Consider the following 8,276-nt stretch of genomic DNA (forward strand, 5'->3'; position numbering starts at 1 on the left):
AGGGTATCTACCTATCTATTAGGAAATCATATATCCATTATGGATAGATCAATTTGTGATATCATAGGAATTTCGGTAAAAGATAGAGGTTGTTATTTTAGAGGACAATGGGATGATAAAACAATTGGGACCACTTATGTTGATACCTTAGGAACAATTTTTGGCAATCTCAACTTAATGATACTTCCAAAAAGCTGTGAACATTACTATAATTAAGCACCAAAATACTTCATCACATCTTGATTAGTATCATTCTCCCAAAGTAATATCATCATGATGAAGTAAGCCAAATGGAACTAGGTACCATGTATTGGATAATGAAGGGATATAACAATTGCTTTGGTTACCTAATCCAACAAAACATGATTGAAATATCTAAAAAGGACATGATGCTTCCATATGGTGGCCTAATCACAAGAATACTTCATGCCTAAGATATTGCCATTCCACCCGACGAAGAAGTTATAAAATTAGACAGATTTTGTATTATAAATAAAAATCTACTTCGACGGATAAGATGTATATTCAGAAATAGTATGTGGATTAGACTGTCTAGAAGGACCGATCCCCTCCAACCTGAACTAGAATCGGAAACACTAATATTTAAGGGTAATCAATCTCCTCTAACTGGTCCCTTTGAGGAATCACCTCTAGTAGAGCAAGCACCTCCATCATCTATCGAAGACATAGGGATTCGGATGGATTGTTTTGAACAATGCCAAGATCAAATCTTAATTGAGTTGTAGCAAATTCACCGACAGTTTGATACCTTGTGTAGACATTTTAACTTTCCACCACCTGAGCTATGTATGTATTTTGAAAAAGTGAACAAAATTCTTCTTTGTTATGTTGTAATACTATGTTGTTTACCTTAATGTTATAAACTTAAAATGCGACTTTAATAATCGCAAAGCTATGGTTTTATGCTACTTTGATAGTACAGTTCTGCACTAACTATTTTGATGGATAAATTCTTTGATATATTTAACTATTGGTATCTATGACTTGATGTATTTACGAAGTTAGGAATGTTAATCTGTCCGAATGCATGAATTTGTTAAATTTCGTTTTCAGACTTTCTTGATTCTTTGATCAATCACTTAAATTCTATATTGCGAATTTTACATAATGATAAGATTGTGTGCCTCAATATCATGTTTACTTTCATAATTATGATTGAATATTAAGAAATTTTAATCATACATCGGATTCTTAATCTTTGAGTACTACAAAGAACTAATGATTTTGCCTCATGCAAGTAGTGATGAAAAGCTATGACAAAACACTTTATAAATGTATGAATTTGATGTATATTTTCTTTCCGGACTATCTTTCACTTAATGTATTTCTTGAATGGAGCTTTCATGAGTCTATGCCATATCAAGTTTATTTTTGATATATAGAAGTCATTGACAAATGCATCTCTCATGGATTTATCTCTTGTGAATTTTTAATTGAGAAATGGATTTGATATGATAATTCTTTCACATGAATTCTTTCTTAATGAAGGAAGAAGTTTTTTTTTAGATGAACACTTGTAATAATTTAATTTCACATAAATATCTTGATCCTTGTGAAAAATGAAGCATGATTTAATGAAACTCTTTTATCATTGTTAACTTCATTCAAAATTGGTTCTCAATAATTTTTCCTCCTTACTTTCCTCCTTCATGTGAAGTTTTAATGAAAAATAAAAAGGGAAAAGATGATGGAAGCCATCTCGTTAAATATTTATAATTTTTAATGTGAGAACTTTTGAATGATATCATGTCATGAATGCTTGAAATATGATTTGTATGAATTTCTTTATAATTTGAAATATGACATGAAATTTTACCACACTTGCATTTATTGGTGAATCATTCTCCTTTTTGTTGATGAAAAAGGGGGAGAAATAATACCAAAATATGGTAAATTGATGATAATTATATGTAATTTTACACTTCAAATATTTGCATTATGATAATATATCTAAAGCTTAACTTGTAATTTTACAAATTAATATCTTGCCAGAAAATGAATTGCTATGTTTGTCATCCATCATATTTGAAATATCAAGACTTGAAAATGAATGTCATGTTTTGACATCATTTTCAGAATGTTACATCATGATAGGAATCATAATGTGTGTATTGATAAGTTTAAATGAACTTAACTTATCAATATGTCTCTTGAATTCAAAGGCTTTAAATTCAAGAATGACTTTTCTCAAATATAGCATATAGATAGGGGGAGTTAAGGTTAACTCCATCATTAATTGATTGTCATCATCAAAAAGGGGGAGATTGTTGAATCTTGGATTTAGATGATGAATTCATTTGTAATTTGTTTGATCTAATCTATATGTTGAGAAAAGTGTGTAGGATTAACTACGATGGCAGTAAGACTTGAAGCAGGTGTTGTGCCAGAGTCAAAATCGAGATCACGTTGGGAGTTCGAGAGTTCATCGGAAGTCCGGACGTTCATCGAAAGTTCTGTGGGAACCAACAGAGAAGTCCAAAAGCTTGCCAAAGAAGCTCATCGGAAATCGCAAAGAAGATCGTCGCAAAGTTCAGGAGCTTGCTAGGAGTCCGCCGGAGCATTGCCGAGAGTTCATCAGATGTTCCCCAAAAGTACGTCGGAAGCTCGTCGGAAGTGCGATTAATATACCGGAACATGAATTGCAGTAATCATATCTTAATTATTATAGTTAGAGTGTAAATTAAGTTAGGATTGGGAGGTAATCCCACTTACTTAATTAGGGGCCAACTGGGCCCTAAGATGGGCTGGTTTGGGCTGGATTCAAGGCCCAACCAAGACCTAGAATTTTGGGCTGACGGTGGCACCGCATGGGAGACTCGGTCTCCTAGGAATTCTGGGCAGTGGTACCGCCCCTAGTAGGCGGTGGTACTGCCCTTGGCAGGCGGTGGCACCGCTAGTAGTTATTGCTGCCAACGGTGGTACCGCCCCTGTCAGGCGTTAGTACCGCCCAAACTGAGCGTTACTACTACCTAGTGTCAGATGTCAGGTAGTAATACCGACCAATAATGGTGGTGGTACTGCCAGGACCCCGGAAATCCAAGATGAGACACTTCTTGGCTTCATTTTTGAAAGTCATTGGGGTCTATAAATACCCCACCCTTTTCTACACGAAAGGGCACTAAAATCTTAATATATTCTTAAGTCTTTGAAGTGTTAAAGAGTTGTAAAAGTGCTAGAGTTCTCCTCCTCTTTTTCTAAGTGTTGAGATCATTTAAGATATGAGTGAAACTTGTAAGAGTTATCTCCTAAACTTGGCAAAAGGAAAAAAGCTATAAAAGGTGGTTGGCCTCCGTCTATTGAAGGAAGACCTATAGTGGATGCCAGTGACCTTGTCGGAGGAGGAAGTCGAAAGTGATGTAGATCATGTTAATTGAACCACTCTAAAACTTGGTTTGCATTTACTTTGAGCAACTTTCTTTTATAGCAAACTGCCTCTCCTCCTTATTGTGCTTTAACTATGTCTACATACGCTTTCACGTAAACATCTTCCGAGTTCGGCTTTAATCGTACGAAGACTTTATAAAACCGACGCTTTTTATTTGTGTAATTTATATTGTTGCAAATCACCTTAGTCTTCTCTTGCACTTTCACGAAAGGTTTCGAGTTTAAATTTCTTCCAAAATGGATTAAATTAAAACTATTCTCGTTGGAATCAATTTCAATCGAAATAAGTTTTTTTAAATAGTGAAAGTTTTCTACTGCACTAATTCACACCCCCCCACCCTCTTTGTGCGCTCTTGATTATAACATTAATGTCTTTTAAGAGTTTCATTCCAGGGTTGAAAGGGAGACAGAAAGACAATTGAAATGCATAAGATCAGATAATGGTGGTGAGTACATAGGATTATTTAATGATTATTTCATGTCATATGGGATCCAACATGAGATGACAGTTCCTAGTACACCTCAGCATAATGCAATTGCAGAGAGGATGAACCGCACCATCATAGAAAAGATCAGATGTATGCTTTCACAGGCCAAGCTTCCCAAAAAGTTTTGGGATGAGGCTTTGAGGACTATGGTTGATGTGATCAACTTGTCACTATGCATAGCCCTAGACGGTGATGTTGCAGAGCATGTATAGTCAGGAAAAGATATTTTCTATAGGCATTTGAGAGTGTTTGGTTGTCGTGCATTTGCATATGTTCCAGATAATGAGATGTCTAAGCTGGATGGTACGACTAAAGAATGTATTTTTCTTAGTTACTCACATGATCAGTTTGGTTACAAGCTTTGGGATCCAAAAAAGTAGAAGGTATTCAGAAGCAGAGATGTAGTCTTCTTTAAGGATCAAACCTTTGAAGATTTGAAGAAGAAGACACCGGCTAAGTCTTCTACAGAAGGATTAGCAGATTGTGACTCAGTTACTCTTCTATATATCAGGGTGATGGGGGAGATGTGTAGAAAGATGGTGTAGAGCCTGATGTCGATCTACCTGCAAGACATATTGAGCAAAATGAAGTTGGAGAGCAACTTCCCGTAGAATCTCAGTTGAGAAGATCTTCTAGACAACGTCAACTTTCCAAAAGATACTCTACAGATGAGTATGTGATGCTTATTGATGCAGGTAAACCAGAGAGTTACCAGGAAGCAGTTGAAAGTGAGCAGAAAGAGAAGTGGTTAGTTGCTATGTAGGAAGAGATGGATGCTCTTCAGAAGAACCACACTTATAATTTGATACTACTACCAAATGGAATAAAGGCCTTGAAGAATAAGTGGGTTTTTAGGTTAAAGACTCAAGAATATTATTCTCAACCAAAGTACAAAGCTAGATTGTTTGTGAAAGACTTTGGTCAAAAGAAAGGTATTGACTTTGAAGAGATATTTTCTCCTGTTGTTAAAATATCTTCTATTTGTGTTACCCTTGGTATTGTTGCTAGCCAGGACTGGAGGTTGAGCAGTTAGATGTGAAGACAGCTTTCCTTCATGGTGATTTAAAGGAGGAAATTTATATGGAGCCAGAAGGCTTCAAAGTCAAAGGTAAAGAGAACTTTGTCTGCAAGTTAAAGAAGAGCTTGTATGGGCTAAAGCAAGCTCCAAGAAAGTGGTATAGAAAGTTTGATTCATTTATGATAGAAAATAGATACAAAAGAATAACTTCAGATCATTATGTGTACATCAAATGGTTTAGTAAGAATTTTATTATTCTCTTACTTTATGTTGATGACATGCTTATTCTTGGGAAAGATATGTCTAAAATTGATAGGTTGAATAAGGAATTAAGAAAGTCTTTTGCAATGAAGGACATGAGGCCAGCAAAGCAAATACTAAGCATGCAAATTTCCCGTGATAGAAAAACCAAGATGATTTTGTTGTCACAAGAGAAATATATTGAGAAGGTATTAGAAAGGTTCAGTATGAACAATGCAAAGCCAGTTGGTTCTCCTATTGTAGATCACTTCAAGTTGTGCTCAGAACAGAATCCATCAAGTGATAAGGAGAAGGAGAAAATGCAAAAGGTTCCTTATGCTTCAGCAGTTGGAAGTTTAATATATGCAATGGTATGTACGAGGCCAGACATTGCATATGCAGTTGGTGTTACTAGCAGATTTCTTATAAATCCAGGCAAAGAGCACTGGGCATTAGTGAAGTGGATTTTAAGATATCTTAGAGGGAGCTCTAAAGTTTATTTAAGCTTTGAAGGTGGACCACCTGTGTTGACAAGTTAAACAGATGCAGATATGGCAAGAGATATAGATACGAGGAAGTCCACTTCAGATTATATACTTACTTTTGTAGGGGGATCTATGTCATGGCAATCCAGGTTGCAAAGGTGTATTGTTCTTTCTACCACAGAGGCAGAATATATTGCTGCTATAGAGGTTTGCAAAGAAATGTTATGGATGAAAGAATTCTTAGAAGAATTAGGGCTAAAATAGGATAACTATGTGGTACATTGTGATAGTCAGAGTACCATCTATTTATGTAAGAACCTAATGTTTCATTCCAAGTCAAAGCATATAGATGTCAGATACCACTGGATTCGAAATGTATTTGCAGAGAAGCAGTTGTAGCTTCAGAAAATTCACATAGATGACAACGGAGTAGACATATTGACAAAGACTTTACTAAAAGAAAGACATGAGATATGCCGACAGTTGGTCAGCATGACTTCACATTGAAGAGTCATGGGATAGCCTCTCTTATGGGCTGAAAGGGGAGGTTGTTGGGCTGACAGCCTATGGTTCAGCCCATAGTGGGCTTGAACAGCTCACAGCCTACCTCCTCTCTTAACCTAACCCTACTTCATATTAGGGGGGTGTGTGGTAGCTGCGAAAATAGGCATAAATAGGGCATCAATGAGGGTAGCAGTCTAGATCTTTGTAGCAGCCAAAAGGAGGAGAAAAAGATAGAAATCCAAGCAGAAAGAAAGGGAAGAAAACAAGGACAACGCAAAGAGACTATTCTCAATCATCCAGTAGTATTCTCATCCTAGGTTAGATCAAATCTACAGTAGATTCTTATTGTGATTACTTGGGGAGAATTAGGGAGGATTTAGAATTTTGTGAACAGTGATGTGATCCTTGTATCCCAGTTATTCTCTTATGATTGTTGCTAAAGTTTTGGGCAAGAGATTGAGATTTGTATATTCATTATTCTTGTAATGGATTATCTCTAGTTTGCCCTGTGATTTTTACCGTTTACATTGGAGGGGTTTTCCACGTATATCTTGGTGTTCATTTGGTTGTGATTCTATTTAATTCCGCTACATGTTATGGCCTACTAGTATTTGTTCATATACAAAAATTATTTCTCTTTATATCCCATCACCTTTTTATAGGGCAGTGTTGTGGGTGGTGCTACCGCCTACAACCAGTGCCCATTTGTCACGGACAAACTTCTAAACAGGATGTTTGATGTAATGCTTATGTATGTCAGTGTCTTTTGGTATGTTCATGCTTTGTACAACATGTAGAGGGATGGCCGAAGGCTTAGTAGTCCCATTTTAGTTAGATTGGTGGTCGCTATAGGCTTGTAAATAAAGGTTATGTCATGTAGACACGTGTGAGAGATTTTCGGTCTGTAATGGACCATTTTGACCCTTTGTTGTGCAACTGTTCAGAGCTTGTAAAGTTTGTTTGTAATTTGCATTGTCTATGAAGTATCTCTTGGAATGTTTGCTTGTGGATCCCGAGTGAGGCATTCTCTCTAACCCATTTTCTCTTTTGTGGGTCCAAAGGGACCATGGGAGGCTTCGGGGAGGCTAACCTTTGCGGACGGACACGCAAGGGTGCCGCATGACTTAGGAAAAACTAGCTAAGTCCTTGACAGATGGTATCAGAGCAGGACAAGCACTCATAGAAACACTTAGCATGCAAATGTGGGGGACCTAGCGGGGCTGCGTTGAGGGCAGTCAGCAGGACGGTACTACCGCCTAACAAGGGTTGTACCACTACTAGCAGGATTCACTGCTGGCAGTACCACCGCCCAGTCTGGGTGGTACCACCACCTAGACAACCCAGGACATTGTCTTCTAGGCGGTGCCACCATCGGCCAAGATTTCAGATGTTGAATGGACTGCTCAATTCGGCCCAATTCAGCCCTGTTAAGGGCACAATTGGTCCCTAATTAAGTTAGTGGGATTACCTCCTAATCCTATCTTAATTTATGGTCTAACTATAATAATTAAGACATAATCATAGCACTTCTTATTTCGGTGTGTCAATTGCTCTTCCGGCGAGCTTCCAGCGAACATCTGACGAACTCTCGGTAATGTTCTAGCAAACTCCCAACAAGCTCCTAGACTTTACGATGATCTTCTTGGTGAGTTCCAACGAGCTTCTTTGGCAAGCACTTGGACTTCTCGATTGGTTTCGGCAGAACTTCTGATGAACGTCCGGATTTCCGATGAACTCTTGAACTCCCAACGAGATCTCAATCTTGACTCTAGCACAACACCTGCTTTATGTCTTACTGCTATCATAGTTAATCCTGCACACTTTTCTCAACATATAGATTAGATCAGACAATTTATAATTGACTTCATCATCAAAATCCGAGATTCAACATGTAAGAAATCAAATCACTTAAATTGAAATAACTAAAAAGAGGAAAGCTTTCTCATTAAAAGATTTCTCTATTTTATCAATTTTTTAAAAAAGAAGAGATTAATGAATCTATCTATGTTTCTTTTTGAATCTACGGAAAATGATTTTGATTTGTCGATTTGAATTTGAATGAGCTTTATCTTGATTTTTCGAGACTTATAACTTGAGATTTTTTATGCATGAATCAAGATATTATATCATTTGATC

The sequence above is a fragment of the Musa acuminata genome, chromosome BXJ3-1 (assembly GCF_036884655.1).
Source record: "Musa acuminata AAA Group cultivar baxijiao chromosome BXJ3-1, Cavendish_Baxijiao_AAA, whole genome shotgun sequence".
Lineage (NCBI taxonomy): Eukaryota > Viridiplantae > Streptophyta > Magnoliopsida > Zingiberales > Musaceae > Musa > Musa acuminata.